At 36.2% G+C, this 26,930-nt stretch overlaps 1 non-coding gene across 1 annotated transcript; it reads left to right on the top strand.

Moving 5' to 3' along the window:
• The first annotated feature begins 3,838 nt into the window (after positions 1-3,838).
• Positions 3,839-3,941, top strand: LOC138805152 (U6 spliceosomal RNA). Its single transcript, XR_011365455.1, has one exon. It is a non-coding gene; the product is annotated as a U6 spliceosomal RNA (small nuclear RNA).
• Positions 3,942-26,930: the final 22,989 nt, after the last annotated feature.

Genomic DNA, 26,930 nt, shown 5'->3' with positions numbered 1-26,930 from the left:
ATGCTCACTAGGTGAGCACTCAACAACCGAGCCCCAGGAGTGAACAGGTATAAATAGAGATTGATGTATATAAGCATTATATACACAGAAAGATGTCTGCATATTATTAATTTATAGATATTACTACCAATTATTACTTATTAAATTATTAATGATGTGTCCCAGTTAACAATTAATAAAGCATTAACTAAATTACTCAATATCCTTTTATTGTTTATCACATATGTACATATATCCATACACATAATTTCATATTTAATAGAATGAGACAGATATATATATACATCGTTGAATTATGCATCATGTGTTACTACCAATTATTAGGTATTTATGTTTCCATGCAATTTTTATTCTGGTAATAATAAAATATTAAACTTAATCCACATCCTATAATTTTAGTGTCTAATTTTATCCTAGAATGATTCACTACTAATTCAATCTTTTCATTTATTGTAGTGACAATTCTTCCACCTATGACATTTTTTAGATTTATGACATCCTATTACATATAGATTTGCATATATTACATATAGATTTTCATCTGAATTATACATCCTACCTGTCACCAAGCACTTTCAAAGAAAAAGAAAACATGTGTCACGCTCGGCTTCTTACTCAAAGATTACATTTTTTGGCAGTGGTGGGATCTAACTCAGGGCCTAGAAGGCTCAATTCATGAATGGATGACTGTCAGCACAGCAGCTTCTAGGCAATTCAGCTGCCAGGCACTTTCCAGGCCCTGAAATAGAACCCCGTATGCTGACCCCATATTGTGCTTAGTGTACTTATTCATTTTATTTTGGTTTTATTCATTTACTTACCATATATTTTATTGACTGTTATTACACATGAAATATTTATTATATTTATTACATAGGATATAAATTTGCCTATGTATGAAACTTCACACCTGATACCAGGTCTTTCACAGAAAAGGAAAACATGTGTCACCATTGGCTTCTTACTCCACAATTCAATTTTTGTGTGTGCTGGCATCTAAAGTCACAGCCTACAAGGTCCAATTCATGAATGGATGAGTGTCAGCATGCCAGCCTGAGGCATATTGAGCTCATAAGCATTTCCAAAACTTGAGATCCAGCTCCAGAGTTGACAAAATTAGAACAGATAGACATGCAGATGGTAGTACACCAATAAATATTGATTTTTATAGAGTGCCAGAGATGTCTATACATTATTCGGTTACATAGGCTACATTCCTATCAATTCTTGGGTATTTCGTATACCTCCATGTAATCAATATTATTGTTTTCATCCTTAATTATTAATTAAATCAACCACTGCCCTGGAATTATTGTGTCCATGTAATTAATAGTATTCTTTGAATGTGTCAAAAATATTCATTAAAATCCATTGGCCTACTAAAATCACTCTATTTATATAGTAGTATTCAGAAACAACTAATTCAACCTTGCCATTCATAATATTCCATCGGTATTCCAGTGAATAAGAAGGAGACTCATAGGATATCCATCCATTGGTAGGGGTCAGGACCCGGCTTCAAACTCAGGGCCTATATTGCCATGTTGGCCTATGGCTTCCCTGGTAGCCCGCCAGCCTTCAGCAATACCAAGTTACCAACATTCTTCAACCATGTCAATCAGAAGCAGGATGGTCACCTTGCAAAGAAAACAAATGTAAAACTGGTAGCCATCTGTAAGTTGCTAGTTTTTTTTTTTTTTTTTTTGCTCTGGGGCCCTTGGCTGACTGAGAAGTGGGAGACAGTCTTCCTGCTCTGTGGTTGTGTGAAGAACATGTTGGTGTCCTGGCACACTGCAGAAGGCCTCATGACTGGGGAGTGTTCCCTTCTTTCCTCCTGACATCCAAGACCAATTCTGGCTTTTTCTTGAATGTGCTACTGAGGAGTCAAACCCAGGGCTTCTTGTATCCTAGACAACACTCTCTCACTAAATCACATTCCCAGCCCCCTCATCTTTTTCTTAATGGTAGTTTTTACATAAGTATGCTACCATTTTATGTCCTCAATTTTAATTTTCTGAATATTGGTTACTTCTAAGAAACCTGATCTTCTCTTCCCCTGCGTGGTTTGTGACTGTTCCTGCATTGGCCTCATAATAAAATGTAAATAAAGACTGCTGAGGATGACCTGCTTTAGGCAGATGGCTGCAAAGATTGTTGTGCATAGTTGTTTGTTAACACTCCTGGACCTTGAATTCAGGATCTGGGCACAGTCCGTGAGCTGCTTTATTGATGGCTAGCCCTCTAACACTGGAGTCATATGGCTATACTTCTTGCTTTGTTGGCCCTGAAGTTGGACAGGGTTCTCAAGGACTTTTCTGCCTAGGATGACTTTGACCATGATCCTCCTATCTCAACCTTGTAATGAGAAGTGTGATATATATAATCAGATAGACCTGTATTTGCATTTTGTATTAGATCTTCTTGAGGAATGCAGCTGCTATTCTACCCTCCCTTGAGCCCCAGACACTCCTGGATCTGGAGCTGAAATTAACGACCCTCTGGCAGGGAGTACCTGACAAAGTACACATTCCAGATCACTTTCCCCTGTGCCTAGGATCAGAGATAGTGGCTGCTTGGCAAAACCACTTCCCCTGGGTGGGGGTCAGAGATAGTGGACATCTGGCAACCACTTCTCCTAAGTTACCCTAGAAGTACAGTCTAATTAGTTTAGAGCACAATATCTTGTTAGCCTGACCAGTTATTAGCCCCAGCCCTTTTCCCACTTTGTATTGCACCAATCATCTGCTAGAATTATGATTTAAATTTCCCACGTGGTATATTAATTCATTGCCAATACATACTGAGGCCTTACCCCTACCAAAGAACATATAAAAAGTGTTGTAACCCTGTGCTTGGGGTCTCTCTCTGCAATCGGACATCAGTGCACAGAGGGGTCCGTGCTCGAGCTCGTCAATAAAAGACTCATTGCCGCTTGCATTGATCTTTGGTCCCTGGTGGTCTTTTGGGGGGGCTCCAAGTCTCCGGGCATTATAGTAAGTATCAACGAGGACTTCTGAGAGCCACTGGTGCCTTCCTAATCATTGGTCTTGCTGATGTTCTTGAAAGACCAGTGAGTCCCTATCCTCGGGTTGAAGTGGAGGGAGCTGGAGCCCACAGTTCGAATCCTGGTCCTGCCATCTCCAAATGGCAGAAGATCCTAAGAAACTCATTCCTATCCATATGAATACCAATGGAATGTGATGTCATGATTGAATGGGAAATTCTTAAATGATTCTCGGATAAAATTGTAAACAATTAGATTATAATACACTGATCAATTTTAATTAGTACTTATGAAACATTTAAACAATCACATTCATTAAATGGAGGCATAATGAAATATCTCAGAACTGGGTGTCACATAGTATAGGGGTGCCATTTTTTTCTGCCAGGACTTATTTGTTAATTGTTATATCCCATTTTCTGAGTGTAATTTGGTATATGAAACTAGGATATATTATAAATCAATTATTCAAACAGTTTTTTATCATAATATAGAGATAAATCCAAATTATATATATATATAAGCAAATTCCCCAAATTAAATATATTTAAACCATTAAAACTTTTAACAAAACTTAACACTTGCTGCAGTGTTCATTATGACAGGAGCCTTGTATAGAATAATTGAATTCCTCCTCCTACACATCTCTTGAACAACAAATATCTGTAATTATTTTGTTTTTGACATGTCAATCTTGACTTTATTCTTAAATGTGTGCTTATGTAAGAAGTACATGGCTTTAAATTTCATGAAAATTCTTTTATACTTACTTTTTGTTGAATTGTCTAGTTTAAGAAAATCAATTACACTTTATATATAAAACATGTTCTATGCTCCATTCAGCATGGCGTACTCTAACATTAGAACGATACAGAGAAGATTTGAATGGCCCATGCACAAGGATGATAGGCAAATTCCTGTACCATTCCATACTTTTACAACAACAGATGTTGGAGGGGATGTGGCCACAAGGGAACTGTACTGCACTCTTGGTGGGAGTGTAAAGTTGTTCAACCACTTTGGAAAGTAGTATGGAGGTTCCTCAAAAGACTCCACATAGAACTCCCCTATGACATAGGAATCCCACTTTTGGGCATTTACCCAAAATATCACAAACAAGACGGTACTAAAACTATCAGCACAATTATATTTATTGCAGCATTGTTTAAGATAGCTAAGATATAGAACCAACCCCGATGCCCCTCATCAGATAAATAGATCAAGAAAATGTGCTATTTGTACCAATGAAATTCTATGCCTCCATAAGAAAGAATGGCATCGCCCAATTTGTTAGAAAATGGAAAGACTTGGAAAAAAATTAAGTGAAGTAAGCCAGGTCCAAAGAAACATAGGTCCCAGGGTTTCCCTAATTTTAATAACTAATATATGTTTGGAATAAGCAGAAAAGGTCAAAATCTATGCACATATGACCAGATAAGATGATGTTAAGGGAAATGAACGCCCAAATAGGAACACAAGTTTTTTTTTTTTCTTACTATTGTTTTGAACGTACTTATAACAGTCTCTGTGTTTTTTTGTTTCTTTATATGTTCCTCCCTCATGCTATAACCCCTGTTTTCACTGTATTTGAATTTGGTGTGCCCACCTCTTCTATATACGCTCCTCTAATTTGTGAAGAGGAAGGAAAAAATAATGCTTAAGTAGGGATTCAGATTGACCCATTGTAACAATGAGATGCACAAGAAACTATGGTGGAAAATGAACTTTACAATTTAGGCAGGGGAAGAGGGGAGGGGAGTTTACTTGTAGAGGTTGGAGGGAAGGGATGGTAGAGGGAAAATAAAGGAGGAGGTAACAATCCTTTTTAAGAAATGTACTCATTACATGCTCATGTAAATGTGACCTCTCTGTACAGTATTTTTAAAATAAAAAAGTATGAAAATGTTCTGAGATGGGAGAGTTTATTTCCTTTATTTTACTCATACAATATGGCTAACAAAGAAATTAATGCAAAAAACTGATATCAAGGTATTTTGAATGAATGTGTGTGTGTGCACGTGCACATGTTCTCATGCACTTCCATGTATGTTGGTGTGCTCACAGTTTGAAAAAAGGGCTTCAAAGTCTTGCTAGGCTTTTCCTCTCTAGATTGGTGAGCTACTATATGAGCTACATCTCCATTCCTGGCCCGTTGCTAACTCATTGAAATTTTTGAAAAAATAATCTCATGAATTTATTTTGCCCTGATTGGCTTCCACTGCTATCCACAGTTCTCTGGCTCCTGAGTAAATATGCCGAGTAGTTAGGATTACAGGTGTGATCAACCAGCACAAGGCTTTCAGAGTAATTTTAAAAGTAGAAGAAAGTTTACTTCACAGGGGCCTGTTTTATCATCTCCTACTTTTAAAGCATTTTGGAGTGATTATTTGTGAATTTTTTTTTCGTTTTTTTGGATTCTTAAGAAAGTAAGTGATGATATTTAAAAGTTTAGTACTTTATAAATTGGAACCTGGAAAAATGGGACAGAATATATTTGTCTTTCTTATAAGCTCAGCTCTGTGCATGATAACCCAATGTCACCTACATAGTCTGTGTTGAAGACAAAATGTAACAGAAAACAATCACCATGGGCAATAATTGCTATGGTATTATTTCTTGGACAATATGAATATTGAATTGAGAGTGTAAGAGAATGGAGAGATTTTACCTACCTTTTGTTTATTGCTGAAAGACTTTTGGAAACTTTGACTCATTTTCTTCCTCACAGTGCGTGTTTGGGCCATGCACTTACTGCCTTTAATTACAATTTTTCCCAACACTAAAATGGTGATAACATTAGCATTATAGAAAATGTTATCTTAAGAATTAAGGAAAATAAAACTTGTGAAATACTTAACATAAACTTCCATGAATGAGTTCTGAGTTTAGCCAGCAGTTTTTTTTTTAAATACTAAAAAGAATGTGATAAGTATTACAGAAACCATTGCATATAGTGAGCAAACAGAAGTAATGTTATCTATTGACCATACTCTTCTTCCAAGGAAGCCAGGTGGATTATTTCTCATGCTGTAAATCAAACTGGTTATCTTATGTCTTGATAGTGTAAAAATATCAGGGACAAAATAATGAAGGAATGTTGTAGACTGGGTGAAGTTCATATGAAAATGTGCAAAACTGATAAAACTTCAAAGTATCTGAACATTATTTTGTGTTTTACATTATTTAAGGTACATTGAAAAGTTAAGAAAGACCTAAAAGAATGGATTCTCTTTTCGATGTCCTATCATCGGTTCTTGGATGAACACTTTCCTCATTCTTGTAAAGGCATCATCAGATGAGGGGAAGTATATTATTTTTTGTTTGCTTCTGTCCATTTATTCTTCATTTGAAATCTGAACTACTTGAGACTGAAAGAAAACAAGGAAATTAGACACGCAGTCTTTGGAAAAAACAATCATTGTGAAATAAATAAAATGCATACAGCCTTATAAAAGGTCTGACTAAAGTGAGTTATATAGTCTCAAGCATAAACAGAAAATGATTAAGCAATATCATGTTATTTAAAATTGAAAATGTTAGGAGTTGCTTAATATTGTTGCTTTCTAATATCTTGAATTAATTATTGATTTTGTATTGAAAGATTAAAGATGATATTAACAAGAAACTTGATTAAAAGTGTACAAAAGTTCTGAATAGACATGTTCTCCTTAAAGCCCTGAAAATTTACAGTGGGTTTACAAAGTTATTTAATACCACTTCTATGCTGGTTTAATTCTTTTTGAGCAGAAGTCATTACAGAAATGTAATTCAAAATTACTATGATACTACTTCATAATTATTGTAACTGTAAGGTCCGTTCCTGGATGGCGAGCAGACTCCACCCTCCTCACAGCAAACTCTCCACCTTGTATCTGCGTTTGGCAACTGGGACACCTGGAAGAGGTCACATCTGAATTTGATGTGCCCACAACTTTCTCTGCCCATACCCTAGATAAGGCCTAGCCCAGGCCCAGAAGCTTTCTCTGCTTTTCTAGCTCTTTCTCAGCTCTCTTCTCTGTCCTCTCTCTCTCTGTTCTTTTCTAGCTCTCTCTGCTCTCTCACTATTCTCTCTCTCTGCTCTCTCTCTGTTCTTTTCTAGCTCTCTCTGCTTTTTTCTAACTCTTTTCTAGCTCTTTCCTCTCTCTTTCCCAGCTCCCTCTCTTTCCCAGGCCTTTCCCAGCCACGTGGAGTGCCAACCTTGCCTGGTCCCAGCAGGTCTACTGAATAAACCTACCCAGTACCTGAATACTGCGTGCGTGGTGCTGTTCTTACTCAGCTACCTCATTTTAAAAACCTAACAGTAACTTTTATCAAAAAAATCAAAGGAATCAGGTGTGGTGGTAAAGGCTTTTAACTCCAAGCATTTAGGAGGTTGGATTTAAGTCTAAGGCCAGTCTGGAGTACTGAAAAGAATAAAAACCTGCCCTTTATTACCTTTTAACAAAGGTAATAATGCTGAGAGTGTGGAGAAAAGGAAATTTTCTACACTCTTCAACAAAATGCAGGTTAGTATTCTCCTTGTAGAAAGTAATATGCAGCTTTCTAAAGAACTCCAAAGTTGAAATATAATCTGCCCCAACAATCAAGTGATTATTTCTCTATTTGTAACTTAAATATATGTGCAGTTCATTGTAATCATCATTCACAACAACAGCCAAGATATAAATCGAAGTTCAGTGTTCAACTACAGACTAATAAAGCAACTGTGGTACATGCACAAATATCTTTTTCTGTTTCATCCTTAAAATAGCAAGCGACTTCTCCCATTAGCGACAACTTACAATGACCTGAAAGATGTATTCTTTTTTTTTTTTTTTTTTGTCTGTCGTGGGGCTTGAACTCTGGGCCTGGGCGCTGTCCCAGCTCTTCAGCTCAAGGCGAGCGCTCTACCACTTGAGCTACAGCGCCACTTCCGGTTTTCTGGTGGTTTATTGGAGATAGGAGTCTCACGGTCTCTCCTGCCCGGGCTGGCTTTGAACCTCGATCCTCAGATCATAGCCTCCTGAGTAGCTAGGATTACAGGCGTGAGCCACCAGCGCCCGGCTGAAAGATGTATTCGAAATGAAGAAAAATGTAGTCTGCTGATCTTTGTAAACACACACACACACACAAACACACACAAACCAACATCAAAAATTAAGACAGAAATTTTTAACAAGTAAAGCAACGTGGAATTGTTGGGACATTTAGGTCACAATGTTGAAGATAGTAGATATACAGAATGAATCAGTATAGAGTTGTAATGTACAACATGAGGATACAGGAGACAACACTGGCCTTACATGGTTTCCCTGATTTGCAATATCTAGTATATGTCTGAGTCAAGCAGAAAAGGTCAGATAAGGTGATGTTAGGGAAATGAACCCTAAGATATGTATTCTTTTTTTTTCTTTCATGCGATTGTTTCTAACACATTTATAAGACTATTTCATTGTTGTTTGTATGTCCCTTCCCCACAGTATAACCCCTGCTTTCACTGTATTTGATGTCGGTATAATTTGTGGAGGGGTAGGGGAAAAACAAATCGTTTAAATAGGGATACAGGTGGACCCATTGCAACAATGAAATGTACAAGTCGTTATGTCGAAAACGAACTTTACAATTTTTGTGGTGGGGTGAAGCGGGTAGGATTGGGTGGGGGGCGGAGGGAAGATGGGAAGGGGTGGGAAGGGGAAACAAAGGAGGAGGCTACAATCTTGTTAAGAAATGTACTCATTATCTTGCCTGTGTAATTGTAATCCCTCTGTACAGTATTTTCACAACTAAAAAAAGAAATGAATGAAGCTAAGTAAGTAGGAGTTGTTCTTATGAGTAGGGGTTGCTCTTTTTGTTGTGCTTCCCTCAGTAATGGATAAGATGAACATAATGTTGCATGCTCAATATAGAACAAAATGTCAAATTAAAATACATGATATTATCCTTGGTGTAAACTAATTATTGCAAATAAAGGAAACCACGGGACCTATGTTTCTTTGTTTAGTTTACTTCACTTAATATGATTTTTTCCAAGTTCTTCCATTTCCTTAAAAATGAGATGGTACCTTTCTTTCTGATGAAAGCATAGTATTACATGTACGTATATCTCTCTGGTGTGTGTGTGTGTGTGTGTGTGTGTGTGTGTGTGTGTGTGTGTGTGTGTGTGTGTGTGTGTGGTGTGTGTGTGTTTCACTTTCTTGATCCATTCATCTACTGAGGGGCATCTGGGTTGATTCCATATCTTAACTAGGGTAAATACTACTGTGATAAACATAATTGGGCTGGTAGCTTTAGAGTGGCCTTGTTTGTGGTCACTAGGGTAAATGCCCAGAAGTGGGATTACTGGGTAATATGGGAACAGTATTGTGTACATCAAGGATAATATTAATAGATGAGCAGAATAGCTCAATAGCTATGTACATATGACTCTATAAGAACAACTTTTTGTTGTTCTTAATGTACTACGTGATTTGTTTTTATCCTTTTGTGTTTTCCCCACCTATGGTTTATCGCCTGAAGTCACTGTATTTTAATCTGATGCCCTGGGTATTGTAAATATGTTGATTTGAACTTGGGAATGGAAAGAGAAAAAACAAAATGGTGAGACAAAGGTCAAATGAGTAACCTATGCAACTGTCATACTCACAAGACAATATGTTGGAAATAATCTTGGGGGGGGCGTTGGAAGGGAAGAAGGTAAAAAATTGGAGAAGGGGTAACAAGTTAGAAAAGAAATGAATTCCTTGCCTTACTTGTGTAAGTATAACCCCTCTGTACTTTACCTTAACAATAGAATTTAAATAAAAAATAAAATATATGAGAGCAGCAATAAAGGAGATAGGAAAGGGGGAAATACTGTAGTACAGTGCAGTAAAACAGCTGTGGAGACCAGAAATTTTACTTTTACATAGGAAGGAATAAACTTGCACACAGATTTTCAGCCTCATGTCAGTAATTAAAAAGGGAAAACAAAATGCACAATCAGCAAACCAATATAGATAAAATAGAAAATTAAGCAAGTTGAAGGGATGACTTGGACCAAGAATAACAAATGACACAATTAGGTAACAAATAACAAGCTGGTAAGTTTAAAAAGTATTACCCATAATTCTATTAAATGTTGTTTACATCACAATTTGTTAGCACTATAATTCAAATCACAGTTAAATAATATATCATTTTTATAATGGTATTTATTTTTGATTTCTTAATATTGAATGTTTAATATATAATTTTAATTTTAGCAGCTATAGAAAAGAAGAAAGTTAAACTAATTTTAATGATATATTTTATGAATTGTAAAACTGAGAAACATTAGAATTTATACAAATAATTTATCATTATTATTTTATTTCTGTGAATTAATGTAATAATTCAAAGTGTATTCTACACTTAACACTCATCTTAACATCAAATAATAAATTATTGCACATGACTCGGTTTTCGGTGGAAGGATTCAGAACTGTGGTAAAATTCACACCACACAATACACGAGGGAATGACCCCTCTCATCTTGTTTAAGTTGTGGAAATTTGATTTCTACATGAATGTTAAATTCCTGTCTAGGTGACATTTATACAAGTATATACAATTACATGCATGAGGAGTACTTCAGATGATACTTAAAAGTCATATTTATTAATTAAATTTTTATGATTTTGTACCAAATAAATAATTATAGAGAGACTGAATTTCTGATTAGATGATGGTGCATGTGGGCCAGATTATGCATATTGAGGCTTCTTTTATATTCCCGATATTGTTTCTACAGTTAGATTTAATTTTCCTTAACTGGGTTAAGTGTATTATATTGGATATATGAAAGTAATTCTTTGCCATTAATCCTTTGCCAATTGTCTAATACTAATATAATTTATCCATGAGTTAGAAGTAATGGAAATAACAACAGATATAAGCAAGATAAATCAGTATGAAATAGAAAAGTATTTTCACCTTTATTTTGATAGCTGGTCCTCTTTTACACTACAGAATATTCTTGGGAAAATGTGCTCCAGGATGGCCACAACTGCAGAATATTATGGTTTGATCTATCATAGAAGAAGGAAGGATGCGGAACCTCCCTTCCAAAAGTCTGCTCCCAGGGATGTGATCTGCTTTATGGTGGTTACTTGAAAATGAACATTTTTCACAGTCAACCTTGAAAAGCCATCTTGATAGACCATTTCTGTAAGTGGATTACTACAGAGTTATTCATGGCTTTGTAAGGATGCCAAATTGCCTCATTTTGAGACAATTTAACAGGAATTTATTCACCAGTTCTTTGTATCTTTCAGGGAAAAACCAGTTGACTCTAGGCCAGGGAAGCACTGGGGCCCAGAGAAGCTACTACCTTGAATAGTAATCCTAGACCTCTAAAACTAAACATACACAAACACACACACACACACACACACACACACACACACACACACACACACACACACACACACACACACACACACACACACAAATCAAACAACCAACCAAACAAAAAAATTCCAGTTAGTACAGCCAATCAGGTCTGCTATCACAACCTACTTAATGTCAGGCAAAAAAAGCGAAGCTGAGAGTTATTTAGATGATAACTAATATATTTTTTATGAGGCAGACTGAAATGAGACCCCAGAAAGAGGGTCAGGAAAACTGATCAGAGAGACTAAAATTGGTCACACAAAGATTGGAAAATAAAATTCCTTGCAGAACAAATAAATCATAGTAAGCCTGCACATATAAGAACAAGACAGCAGACCAAATTCCAGAAATGCACATTTACTTAGAGGTCAGCTTAATGAATTATCAATGGAAATATTTGAATTCTTAAATATTTGACAACATGTGGAAGAAGGCTGAAGAGAAAGAAAATGCCATCACTCTGTTAGGAGGTCCAAGATCACATTAGGAAGTAATCAAGCACAGATTTGTAATAAAAAGAGTAAATAATTATTCCAAATGAGCGCTTCATTAGTTTTGATCTAACAGTTCTTGATGTAGGTGCTAGCAATTACCATACAATTGATCCAGTCCCACAGCTGAGTTAATACTGACTGCAGTATTCCCACATGAAGGAAAAGAGAAAATTTTAAAATGTCTGATGAAATGAGTAGAGGGTGAAGTGTTCTAATAGTGATATCTAGGTTTAGACACAGGTGATGAGGTCGATTTTCTTTTCTAAAAATCCCCCATTTTTAGCCTGGTGCCAGTGGCTCACAGCTGTAATCTTACCTACTCAGGAAGCTTTGATCGGAGGATGGCGGCTCAAAGCCAAGTTAGGCAGGAAAGTTCCTGAGACTTATCTCCATTTAACCACCAGAAAACAAGAGGTGGCACTGTGGCTCAAAAGGTGGAGCACTCACCTTGACTTGAAGAGCTCAGGGACAGTGTCCAAGTCCATACTTCAAGCCCCTCGACCAACAACAAAAATCTCCCTTTTCTTGGACGGCCTACATCTTTTCCTAACATTCAACAAAGAAGCCATTTTATCAACCACTACATTTAAGTCCTATTCTAGCTACTGCAAATAGAATGATTTGGTATCCTATGTCAAAAGTTCATATTTGCAGAAACAAATAACAACAGTGGTAAGTTTTTTTTTTTCCAGTCCTTGAACTCTGGGCCTGGGCCCAGAACATGGTTATGCTGGTAGTTTTCATGTGAGCTTGTTAGTTATTTATTGGATTCCTGCCAATGAGGGTAATTACTGGGTCTAAAGGGAGATGTATGTTTAGTCTTTTCAGGAAACTCCGTACTGCATTCCACAGTGGTTGAACAAGTTTAGTTTCCCACCAACAGTGTAATACAGTTCCCAATTGGTTACATCCATGCCAGCACTTTCTATTGCTAGTTTTCTTGATAATGGCATTCTAATTGGGATGAGGTAGAATCTGTCTTGTTTACTTGTAGATTTGTGGGCACCTTCTAGCTACCATGAATGAATCCATGAAATCTATATTGCTCAGAGTCTGCATTCCTTTCTCTTTTCTCTTACTTTTATTAAGAAGATCTGTTTTAATGCTTATCAAAGAATTCTCTTTCTTTGGTGAGTCCCTATGTGATTTTGGGAAGTGTGTAATTCTATCTTCATAGAATGTGTTTGATAATTCCCTTTCCTTTTCCATTCCATTGAAGAGTTAGACCTGCATATTGTATGTTCTCCGCAGGCCTTAATTTCATGGTAAATTCATTGAATCCTAGCTTTTTCTGGAATGGGAAGTGGTTTATTGACATTTAATATTCATTACTTCTTATGTGTTACTTCTTGCTTCAGATTCAGTATAGGAAAGCATCAATTTGTCCAGGATTCTCCAGATTATTGGCATAAGGTTTTCAAAGTACTCTCTTATAACAGTCTCAATTTTGCTTATATCTGTTGTCTTGTCTCATTTTTGTCTCTAATTTTCTCTATTTGAGTGAGTCCTCTTATTTTTTTATTATGAAAGTGATATAAAGAGGGTTCATTAGAGTTACATAAGTAATGAGTACATTTTTTTTAAGTGTTAACACTTCCCCATTTTTTCCTGCTTCCCCCAACCCTGACATCCCACTCCACCAAAGTTGTAAAGTTAATTTCTAACATGGTGTCTAGTGTATATCACTTTTGCTTTGGTTAATCTTTGTGCCACCATTTCTGTGATTTTTCTCCCCTTTCTCCAAATCAGATAAACATGTATAAGACAAAGCGTACAGAAATAAAAAAACAGTGAGTACAAGGAATAAACCAAAGGGTAAAAACTAAATATAAATAACCCAAAACAGCTCACTATACAATCATCTTGTATACATTTCTTGGAGCTCATTTCGATAAGCATCATTTTATATGGTGATATGCATATTGCTTTTGAGCAATTGTGAATATTGTAGACATATTCTATTGTTTCCAAAGGAGTGAAAATCAGTGGCCTATGATTCTTTGGATCTTGCTTGTTTGACTTATTATATTTTCGAAGTGATTCCATTTCCTTACAAATGGGGCAATGCCATTCATTCTGATGGAAGCATAGAGTTTTGTTGTGAACGTATATGACATTTTCTTGATCCCTCATTGCTGGCTCATAAGGGAGGTCTATTGAGGAACCTCCATACTTCTTTACAGAGTATTTGAACAAGTTTACATTTTCACCAATACTGTAGTAATGTTCCTTTTTGGTCACATCCCGACCAGCCCAGCATCTGTTATTTTTAGTTTTCTTCATAATGATCACTCTAACTGGGGTGAGGTGGCAGCTCAATGTTGATTTGATTCGCACTTCTTTTATGGCCAGAAATGTTGCATATTTATTCATGCGTCTATTGGCCATGCATATTTCTTCTTCAGAGAAGTCTCTCTTTAAATTTTTAGCCCACTTATTAAGAGAGTTGTTATTTCTTGAGGATATGTTTTTATTTGCGGGGGAGTTAACTTTTGGGGCTCTAAATATATTGAGATATGAGGACATAGTGTGTTGCAGAGCAAGTAAAGATCTTCTCCCAATCTGCTGGCTTTTTATTTACTTATCTATATAAGTTCTCTTCTTAGTCAGACTTGGTATGGTTGTGTCAAGTCTGTTAATTTATTGAAAAAACCAACTCTGGTTTTTTTATTCTTTCTAAGTTTTATTTTGTCTTTATTTATTTATTTCTGATTTTTTTTACATTTGTTTCTGTCTACTGCTTTGGGTTAGGGCTTGCTCCTGTTTTCAAGGAGTTTGAGGTACATAATTAACATATTTATTTGAGATTTCCCCAATTGCTTGAAGTAGGCACTCAGAGCAATAAATTTTCCTCTTACTACTGCATTTCCTGTATCCCAGAGAAACTAGTATTTTATGTGTTCATTTTTGTTAAATTCCAGAAACTTTCAGTTCTTTTCTAATCCCTTCAGTGTCCCACTGGTCATTCAACAACGTGTTATTCAGTCTTCATGGGTTTTACAATTTTTTTTGCTTTAGCTGTTTAATTCTAAGTTTATTCTGTTACAGTCTGACAAGATATGGGAATTCAATTAATTTTTCTTTCAATTTGGACAGAATTTCTGAGTGACATAGGATATGTTCTATTTTGGATAATCTTCCATGAGCTGCTGTGAAGAATGTATATTCTGATGATGGTCGTATATTCAGTAGATGTCTGTTAGGGCTAGGTGGTCAATGTAGTAATTTAAGTCTGTAGTTTCTTGGTTGAGTTTTTCCTGGATGGTTGGTCATTCATGGATGACAATGATGTGTTGAGATGTGTTTTTAGGTTAAGTAGTATTTGGTTGATGATGTTTAGACATATTGTATCCTCCTAATTGAGTGTTGTCTTTATCAATATGTAATGTCTCTTTGTACTAATTTTAATTTAATTCTACTTTATCTTATGTTAGTAATTCTACTGCAGCCTGTTTATGGTGTCCATTTGCTTGAAAATTTTCCTTCCAGCCTTTCAGTTTCAGTATGTGTTTGTTTTTGTCAATAAAATATGTCTCTTGTAGATGCTAGATGGATACGACGTGTTTTTTGATACCACTATTTAATCTATGTCTTCTATTTGGAAATTTGAGTCCACTGATGTAGAGAGTTAAGACTGAGAATTGCCTGATAAGTCCTGCTATGTTATACATTTGCTGTTAGGAGCTGTGCTTCATCTACTCTCTCTGATAGGTAGCATTTTACATAATCAGTTGATGTTCTACTTGATCTTCTCTATGTAGGATATATTTGATTAACTTCTATCCTGCTGATTTGGTAGAGATACATTGCTTTAAGTTGCTTTGTAATGAAATATTTTTATATTTCCTTTAAATGTAAAGGAGTTTGGCTTGGCCCCGTATTAACGATTGGTAGATGTTTACCTTTAATGTTTGTCATATATCATGCCAGGCTCTCTTTTTGCCAAATCAGCTAAAAAATCTGTAATTTATCTCACTGTATATCCTTTATAAATAATCAGTCTTTTCTCTGTAGCAGCTTTAAGAATCCTTTCCTTGATCTTTAATGATTCTCTAATGGATTATTATGTAGTGGTTGCTTGTTCAGTTCTAGAATTCTATGTTTGGTATTCTAAAGGTTTCTCTTTTCTGAATGAGCCTATCTCTCTGGATGTTCAGCATGTTCTCTGCTATATTTCTGTAATATGTTTCCCATCCATTTAGTTTCCTGCTCTTCTCATTCTTGATACCTATCTACCCGAAGTTTGATTTCTAACTGAGTCTTGTACTTCTGGCAATATCATTTCTTGTAGGGAGCCAGGGTAAACGCCATTACAAGATGGCGCCCACTCCCTTGCAGCTTTGAGGTAACCACTCCCTTTCAGGCGGTGCTTGGCGGGACGGTGGGTCCTGGGCTTTGCGCATGCGCGAGCCACGTAGAGTCCCCAGCCAATCCCGTGGCACCTGGTGACGGTGAAAGGCAGACGACCAATGATAGAAAGACCCGTGTTCCTATTCCCTATATAAGTGGCCATGTTTCGGGTGCACTCTCTCTTGCGCTCAAGCTCTCCCATCAACTAAAAGGCTCTCCAATAAAGCGTGATCTGAGAAGACTCCTGGTGTGGTGTTCGTTCTTCCTCGCTGGTCGAGAAGGCGTGCGCCGCAATTTCTTATTTCTTGTATTTGTTCTAAATGCTAATTTTCTCTTTCCTGTTAAACCTATTCTGTCTTTGACCCTGAGATTATCTTCTATGTCATTTATTTGCTGTGGAGACTTTCTATTTTGTTTTCGATTTCCCTGTCTTCTAATTGGTCCTTTTTTAGGGCTTCTATCTCTTTATTAAAGATTTGTTTTAGGTCTTGTATGGAGTTTCTGTACATTTTTTTCTTTGGGTGGGGGGGTTGCAAAGGTTGTTTTTTTTAGCTCTGTCTGCTCTCATATCTTTTAACTGGGCATCCATTTTTTCCTTGGACTCCCTTTACTTCTCAGACTTTATCTTTGTTTCTTATCTCCATGAATTATTTTGCTAATCTTTGTTTGGTCTTATCTTGTTCACAAATTTCCTTGTAGAGGTTTTCCATCTTTTCATTAATCACATTTTCAGCAACATTTGTAAAATATTTTGATAACTATCTTCGAGGTCCTTGATTGTCTGTTCTAATGCCTGGTTATTTACTGTGTGAATTGAAATACCTTGACATATTTTTTCTTGTATTTTTTTTTTCTGATTGGTTGTGTCCATTTGGAGGTTTTCTCTTGGGGAAACTATGATGTTAATAATTGACTCAATGTTCTTGGTTGATTTGCTAGGTGTTGGTTTGGTCTTCTGTTTTGATTTGTTTTTCTGGAATTAGGTTTTTGTCTATACAATTAAGTGTAGAAGTGTAAATCACTTGTGGTGAGACATTGTGATGTTAATACATATGGTTCCAGTGACAATTCGGACTGTCCAATGGTATGTTGAATTGTCTCTGTGTATGCATGTGGCTTTCTCTGATGTACATTTCTGTTCCTACTTTTTTCTATGTAGCCCTTTTATTTCTACACTGCAGATGTGCCTTTGAATATGATGGCCAATACAGTCACAGCAGTCACTTGCCTGGCTGGGCACGTTTTCATAGATTTCTGTTTTCTAGTGAAGATAGTATAAAATCTTCTTATGAATTTTATGTCTATAATTATATCTATAATTACAGCTGTAAATCTATAATTATGTCTATCTTGGTGTGACTCTCTAGAAGTGGAGTACTGGCCAGGACTCTAAATCTCTGTTTCATTAGAGAGAGTTAGAGAAATTTTCTGTTGTTATTCTGCCATTGTTTTTCCTCTTCCTCAGATTTATTTTATATATTGTTGATTTTTTCACATAATTTGGGATTTGTGATGGTTGTATCAGGTTATTTTTGTTTTCCTGCTTGGGTTATTTTGAAGTAGTTATTTCATGCTTCTATGAAGAGACAGAAAGAGAGAAATATTTGTTATTACATTAAGAGAAATAGAGAAGACATTTTAACCTATTTGCTACAAGTAAATTAGTATTAAGCAAAACTAATGAAAATAATTACTTCTTATGCTACAGAGGACGAGTATAGTACTGGGGAATATCTTGGAGGAAAAGACTTTAGACTCATAACAACTGATGCCTTATATTGAAATTACTGGCTAAACATTCTTCTTCAGAAAAGCAAAAGCTCCATTTCTTTCATATTAATATTATAAAGTCATAATACCTGCATGTGGAATTGTTTTCCTAGGCTATTTTCAATTACATTCTTCATCCATTACATATCTTTGAATGACCAATTCCTTAAAATACCTATATTTCTTATATTGTGTTATAAATCTCAGTATTATAAATACGAATTTATCTCTGAGCCTCATCTTGAGCTACATTCATATATAATTTATGCAGTCTCAAGCAAGAAACCTATTTTACTCTATTTTATGTTTTAATCAATAAATGCATTCTTTTTAGAATTATGTTCTCATCTTTTATATTGCTCCAGTAAACATCATGTTTCTAGTACTTTTAATGAAATATAAGGTTTGGAACTGGAAGCCACCCCACCATTATCACTTTAAAGTAAACCCCTGGAGACTATTTTGCATATAAAAATATAAAAGTGCAATGCCCATGTTTATATATAAATAATATAATGGTTAAGACAATTAGACACAAGGACTACCACATCAATTCTCAATTGACTTAAAGCCACCAAAACATTGTGTTCATGAATATCACTCATTGTTAGAAAATGACTAGTCAATACAAAGTTTATATTATATTTGAAGTTTACTAAATGAAAATTACACCCAGATTTGCTGTCAATATCTTGTTTCCAGGAATACATTTTTTCAGCAAACAGGGAAATAAAAATAAGGTTTGACACAGAATATAAGATGTAGAAGTATACTGTCTTTCTTTAAGATGATAAGTACCTGCAAATCATGTGATATATTAAAAGATACTATAAAAATTCATAAGAGGATTTATGATCAGAAATGATAGGTAAGCAAAGTAACTGGAAAACTGTATATGTAAATAGAACTTTCAATATAAGATGGCAAGTTTTCAATAAATGGGCCCATAGAATGTAATTCTGTATTTCTAACTCACATCCATATTCGGCATTTTTCCACATACTCCCGTTCTCTTACCTCAGTTCCTGATCAATATTCTTCTATTTCATGATGTCAATTCCTACTAAAATAACAAGGTGGATTTTTTTGGTCTCTAGATCCAATACATTTTAGTATTTTGTAATAGTATGAATTCATGGAGTTTGACTTGAATGTCAAGATTGTAGATATTGTATTCAGGTTACTGTTAATTGGCCTGAAGCATATAAAGACACACAGTATACTAAGAAGAAGGGACTTGATCTCAGGGAAACATACAGGTCCAGGCAAGATCCTGAAGCAAAGAAAAATCAATATAGCAAACACCAATCAACTATAATTACAAAGGAATGGAACTGATCTCTGATGTTTCTGGGTAGCAGCTGTGTGTGTTTGCATGTGTGTGTGTGTGTGTGTGTGTGAGTGTGTGTGTGTGTGTGTGTGTGTGTGTGTGTGTGTGTGTGTAGAGAGAGAAAGAGAGAGAGAGTGAGAGAGAGAGAGAATTTTAGTGTGGCTTCCATATTTATAGACCATAGAGCATTACTTATTAGGGAGGAGGTGCTCATATCAGAGCTCTGATACCATTGTCATCACCTTTTACTGCGAAAAACACTTGCTTAATCTCTAATTAAATAGGGAAAATAAACTAACATCTAACGTGATTGTTTTGACAATTTATTAGCATATTGAAGGCTAAAGGGAGGAATCAGAGATCAGTTTAACCTTTTTCCTCTCTTCTGAATATTACACAGCAATAGATGTGATTTCAGGAGTCTCTTGAAATGTACTGACAGCTAAATTATTAATGTGCTTAATAATATGGAACATATGATGGAGAAATAGATCAGCCAGCAAGCACAAAGTACTAGTGATAAGATCGAACTTTTGAGCAGGTTGCCACATCTTTTAGGAATGTAATTCTTTCATATGAACTTCAAATTTTGTGGCTTTCCCTGTGTGATCAAATTGTAGGAAAGTCCTATAGGAAAGTACTGTACTGTTCAGCCAAATAGAAAATGCTCATGATCCCATCCTCATGTTACATATTTCCATTCCATACAGACTCTCTTTTAGAGTGCTTTCATTTAATATACTGCAGCACCTCATTCTTCCCTGTGGGAGACAGGAAAAAAGATAATTTGTTTGAATATTAAATTACATAAATTAATGGGTACAGGCATGATTTGTAAAATTATAGAAGTTTGTAATAAATGTAAGTAGGGAACATGTCACAAACAAAAAATATAATTAAAATCAAATGACAAGAATAGAAGACACAGCAGTTTGTGCAGGAAAACATACATTAGATTAGTTGCAGAATTTCTAATTTGAGATAAATTTTATATTAGAGCATAATTCCCTTTACCCAAGGATTGAAACACTATTGAAAAATATATTTCTTAGAGATATTTTTGCTTCATAATATTAGGGATACAGGTGGACCCATTGCAACAATGAGATGGACAAGTCATTATGTCGAAAAACGAACTTTACAACTTTGGCTGGGGGTGGAAGTGGGAAGGTATGGGAAGGGAAAACAAAAGAGGAGGCAACAATGCTTTATAAGAAATGTACTCATTACCTTGCCCATTTAATGGTAACCCCTCTGTACGGTATTTTCACAATAAAAATAATTTTAAGAAGAAAATAATCCCAAAGTAATTATTTTTCTTATTATTTTCCTATTTCCACGTGATTTACCTCCAAATTAGAAATCCAGATATATGATTTAATTTAATTTAACTGAAACTATTATTGAGAATAAGGTTCTTATACTCTCTACATTCGTCACACTAAGATCATCAAATATGGTGACTTTGAAATGATTAGTCTCTTTGTGAACTATGTTAACATTATTTACAATATGAGTGAAATGTTTAAAAATAGTATTTATTTTAGTTTAATTACTCTGAAGAGACAAGAACTGATATAATAAAAGGTTAAAAATGATTAGTTTTTAACTTTAGAATTTAAGAAATGTTTTTGACCACATTGGTTACTGGAGCCTTCACAATAAACTCATGAGATAATTTATATTGATGAAGCAAAAATTCTAGAGCTTAGACATTTACAAATACAAAAATCAAGTCATTCAGAATATTTAGATCATATATTAAACAGAAAACTTAGCATTCAAATATCTGAATATAGTAATACATTTAATTGCAGGGTAAGTACTTGTTCTGAAAGGAGATAAAATTGTATTTATTTTTAAAAGTAAACCTAAGTATATATTTGGATAAAAGACAATGTTTAAAATATCACTCATGCAAGACAAAAGATGTACAGTTCATTGCTTTTCATGCCAATTATGTTCTCTAAACTTACTAGAAATACTAGATTACTAACCCTAAATCATTGCTTTGTAGGGAAATAGAAATTTAGTTTCCTAAAACTCATTACTACAACTTTTTGTCAAGCAATTACTAAGTAATTGTTTACATTTTCTGTTATGGAATCTTATTTGATTTTTATTCATTAAATTAAATAATTAGCCAATAACAATATAAATTATGCATAAACAAAGTTTATCTAACATATATATTTCTTTCAAAAGAAAAATGGCACTCTTAAAGAACACTGGAAGGGGGCTGGGAAGGTGGCTCAGTAGTAGAGCGCTTGCCTTGCATGCCTTGAGGCCCTGGGTTCGATTCTTCAGCACCACATAAGCAAAAAGAAAAAAGCCGGAATTGGCGCTGTGGCTCAAGTGGTAGAGTGCTGGCCTTGAGCTGAAGAGCTGAGGGACAGCGCCCAGGCCCAGAGTTCAGGCCCCACGACCGGACCCCCCCCCCAAAAAAAAAAGAACACTGGAAGGCAGTGTTATGTATTTATTAATTTTTAGTTACTTTGTTAATGGTTATTCATTTTCAGAAGTGGCATTTTCATTATGCTCTTTCCATAATATATTTTAAACTTTTGATTATACTCCCTCTATTTCCTTTTTATTATTCTTTTCTCCAAAGATCTTCTGTTTTTCACATCAAATTACATCTTTATATATGCACATATAATCTAATTTTGAAAATTTAATGTGAACTGCAACTTAATTCAAGATGTACAGTGGATTAACAGGATGAAAAAAACCTTGAGTATTTTCAGTTAACTTCTGAATTGAGCTATCATTATTATTTTGATTAGGGTTAGGATCCCAGAGAGAATTAGAATTAGGGTTAGAGTAACAGAAAATTTAGGTTCAACACAGGATGACCCATTGAAACAATGATACTCACAACACACTCTGTTGAGAATGAACTTTACACCATTGAGAGAGAAGACTGAGGGATGTAGGAGAGGGAAAGGATAGTGGGACAACTACAAAAAAGGGGATAACAATGCTCTACAAGAAAAGAACGAATTACCTTACACATGTAATTGTAATCCCTTTGTAAGCCTCTTTACAATAAAATAAGATTTTAAAATTAATGAAAAATAAAACCTGACATAGAAATATAAATAGAAAATATAAATAGAAAATGAAATAGAAAAACACTTTAAAACTTTAAAAATTTAGGTTCAAAATGCAAGTAAAATTTAGACCTACACGCTTAGCAAGAGATATGATAAATGTGAAATAGAGGCTTGCTATTAACATTATGATTCAGTTATATGTAGGCTTAGGATTAGGCAAGGTGTTCCAGTTAGAGCTGGGGTTAGAATAAGAAAAAAGATGTAAGATACTGTGTAAAACTGCAACATATTTTAGGAAGAATGAATGGCATCAAAGTTAGAATGAATGCAAACCAATGTCGGTGTAATTTTAAACATTCAGATATAATTTGGTTTAAACTGTGAGTTACTGTTTTAGTTCTTGTTAGGATTAGGGAAGGACAAGCTTTAGGGTAAAATTTACTTTTCACTAAGAAATAGAAGCAAAAAAAATGAGTGATTTTATAGAATGCAAACAATTTTACTTACATTAACCATTTGTTGTTAACTCGGATTGTGATTAGGATTTGGTTTCTGGTTAAAGCGGTTTGAGGATAGAGTAAAGAAATGGATTAAACTCGTGGCTCACGCCTATTATCCTAGCTACTCAGGAAGCTCATTTCTGAGGAACACAGTTCAAAGCCATCCCAGGTAGGAAAGTCTGTGATAATTTTATCTCCAATTAACCACCAGAAAACAAGAAAGTGGTGCTGTGGCTCAAGAGGTAAAGTGCACACCTTGAGTTAAAGAACTCAGGGATTGTGCCCATGCCTAGAACTCAGGGATAGTACCCAGGCCCAGAAATGATGCCCCACTAATAACAAAAAGAAAAAAAAAAGGAATGGGATAAATGTTTAGTAAATCTGAACTTATTTTAGGTTCTAAGAATTCAGGAAAAGATATTAGAAATATATTGTACTTCCATTATCACAGCTTTTCCTGAATGTTCCAGTTAGGGTTCAGATTAGAAAAATAACAAAATATTGAGCAAAACTACAAATTATTTTATGAAAGATGGATTGAATCAAAGAAGGGATTAATAAATCTAATGTATTTGTGTGGCTTTTAGAATCCAAATGCAATTGGTTCTAGGGTTAGTGTTACCTTTCTAATTTATGAACTAATGAATTAAAGGCACAATTCTTTCATTCTTACAAACCAAGACAGTTACAATTGTGAAAACAAATTCAATTTTCTACCTGAAAATATGTCTTAAAATATTTTCCAACCAGGATTAAAGAATAGTGAACAGGGTGTCGTTTATTAAAATTAGGTAAATTGATGATAAAGGTTTCAAAAATATCTAAACACTTGGGATAAAAATTCAGACATGTTATTGGGAAAACAGACATTCTACTAGCTCTAGCTAGGAAATTGTGTGTGTGTGTGTGTGTGTGTGTGTGTGTGTGTGTGTGTGTGTGTGTGTGTGTGTGTGTGTGTGTGTGTGTGTGTGTGTATGTGTGCACCCACCACAGGTCTTCAACTCAGGCCTGGGTCTTGTCATCAGCTTCTTCTGTGCAATATGGCACTAAACCTCGTAGCCACAGGTTTTCTTCTGGCTTTTTAATAGTTAATTTGAGATACATATTTCATGGATTTTCCTGTCAGGACTTAATCTTCGGATCCCCAGCAATCCTTGGGTGAGCGTTACTGTGGGTGCTACCAAAAAGTGACAGTTCATTAAACTGGGAGCAATATGGAATATTTTACTAGATACAAAGTAACCAGTTCATTAATGTGGGAGTAACAGGATCACACTAGATTGCCTTCAAACACATTGTTTCTAATGAGTTTAACTGAATCCCCAAACATAATCAAACCTATTAGCCACAATGTATGAAGTAGCACATATTTATGATGTAGAATATGTACAATGAATTATATCCTGAATCAAAAGTATTTTCTGGGTTTGCAGTAAAGAAATAGAGTGTCCCAAGTGGAGGCCTGTAGTGAGCAGCAGAGCATCTGCTTAATGTGATTCCAACCCCCAGGAAAATAAAGAAGTAGAAGAAAGTGAAAGTGTAGGAGAAAGAGGAAAGGAAAGGAGGAGGAAGGGGTAAGAAAGGAAGAAGGGCATAGCAGGAGGAAGAAATGGAGGGGAGAGGGAAAAAGTAGAGGGGAGGAGAGAAGCAAGAGGGGTACATTACCCTGGGGAAGAGGATCAGGAGAGGATGCAGGAGGAGGAAGATAAATGCAATACAACAACTAGAATTGTTGGAAAACATTTTGCATAAGTAATCTTCATGTGCATGGCAGGATTAATTTCTAATCAGAGAGAGATAGCACAGTGACAATAGGTGTGTTACCTGTTGCTCGGTTATTTTATTCATTCTTCAGTGAGGAATTCAGATGAAATCCTGAGTTTGGTGTTTTACAGAACACTTCAGGATTTCTTTTTCATGAATCAAACATGGGAAAGAACTAAATGCAACCTTCCTGAGTTAAAAAAGAAAGTTTTAGTGGATGCTTTTAAGTTTTTTGTCTTTTCTTTTTTTTTTTGGCCAGTTGTTCAGTGCTCCAAGGCTGTGCCCTGGAGCCCTTTCCAAGTCCCCATGTGTGCATCCATTCCTGTAGTCTCTGTTGTTGTGGGTGCTTTCTCAGATCACTCGTTGAGAAGTGTGGCCCCTTCCCTTGCAGTGGATGTGCAGTGAGTGTATGTGTGGGCATACTCCCCAGCATTGTCAGATGAGTCCCACCCACCATGCCCACCTAACTTCCCAGTCTCAGTTTTTCCATTTCACCCAGGAGCTGGCAGTCATGGGGCTGGAATTGAGTCCACTGATGACCTCTCCTCCAGTTGTGCTGGCACTGCTCGTCAGTGGTCCTTGGTGCGAGTGCCATCCCAGGGAGACTGTTATGGGTTCACTGCCTACACCCATGGTGTGGGGTGGGGGGACACTATGTTTGTACACTGCACAGTCCATGTGAGAAGGAAGGCTGGGTGTGCAGCTAGCCACCTTGAGGCCAGGCAGCACAACCTCGGTTCACCTCATCAGTCTTTAAGTTCATCTGTGGACTGGAGCCATGTGCTATCCCCTCTGCCAGTGGGCTTGTGAAAGCTGCAGAAGCTCAGCAACCTGGATCCCCTTCAGCATCTCTGTGGACCTCCATTTTCTGGTCCCTGTGGACTCGGGTGCAGGTCCATCCTTGCATATGCCCATCACTACCAGAGGAACCTGGACTTGCAGAGTATCAGCTGCAGCACCGGGGGCACGAAGCCTCTTTGGCTTTGCTGTGTAGCCTCCTCCATCGTCCTTCTGGTCCACATGGGCCCATCTCTTGATGCCATTCCAGGGATGCTCTTTTTGGAGGCAATGGGCTCACCCCCTACCATTGATGGTCTCCAAAGCAGGGGAATGGATTTGGCCTTGGCAATGTAGGCTGCACAGGGGGAAAGCAGGACTTGGGGTCTGCCCTGACTATCCCCATGCTTCGGCACCTGAGTCTGGATTGCTTGGTTAGGTCAATGATGGAGCCTTGTTGGCTACAGCTTACTGCAACAAGTGCTGCACTTGCTGCAGCACCAATGTAGTGTCTTGGACCCCCTCGGACACCAAATGGACATCTAATGGGTCTACATGGGCTGGAGGTGGGTTTCATCCAAGGACTTCATTAGAAAGTGCTACTCCCCTTCATTGTACTGTAAGCAAGCGGTGCCACATATACCTAATGGGTGGATATGCGTGATACTTTCCTTCCTAGACTGATTCAGAAATGTGATCCTCTCAAATTCTACCACTTTAATAGTGTGTGCTCCAGTTCTGCTTACCTCTAGAAGATATGACAGAAATAAATGATTACAGGTAATTTGAGTGAATCATTGGCTAATATAGGTGATTTTATATTAAAATGTAGGGTAAGTTTGAAAGTAGAACCACAGTAGTTAGATATTTTGCTAAGTAATTTTGTTTCACATTAAAAACACATCTCTACCAGAATTAAGGCTTTATTTTGCTGTTTGTCAAGTTGTATGTCATTTGGGAAACTTCATGTCTTCCATATGTAATAAAGGACTTTGAATGGTCTGATGTGCTGGCTCACATCTATAAACATGTTTAGCAATCAGAAAAAAAAATAGATCACAATTTGAAAATAGCCTAAACAAAAATTTAGGAAGTATCAATCTCAACAAAATAGTGAATCATGTTGAATCATGCCATTCATCTCAGCACCACCAGAGGCTAAGTCGCTGCTCAGTAGCTGTGTCACATACATCCCTGGCTCACTTGGAGGCAGTCACCTCTCCTGATCCAGAAGCTGGGCTGGGATTTAGCCAAGAGGAGGAAGGAGTCTGCCTCACCTTCCCTGGGTGGACCTCACAGAATGCAGTGTATTTGCTCGCTTTCCTCCTCCAAAAGGCTTGAAATGCCATGCTGCTAAGTGTTCACAATTTGATTCCAGTGACCTGTGGTAGAGGTGTGAGGAAATATTAAATTAAATTTCACATTTGCCAATTGAGTTGCTCTTCCCAGCCTGTGAGTTCAACTCAGCAAGTGTTCATTATTTGAGAGTTGAAAATA

This window comes from Dipodomys merriami, unplaced genomic scaffold (genome assembly GCF_024711535.1).
Source record: "Dipodomys merriami isolate MVZ:Mamm:240054 unplaced genomic scaffold, mDipMer1.0.p SCAF_389, whole genome shotgun sequence".
NCBI lineage: Eukaryota > Metazoa > Chordata > Mammalia > Rodentia > Heteromyidae > Dipodomys > Dipodomys merriami.
This window is presented reverse-complemented; position numbering and strand designations above follow the sequence as displayed.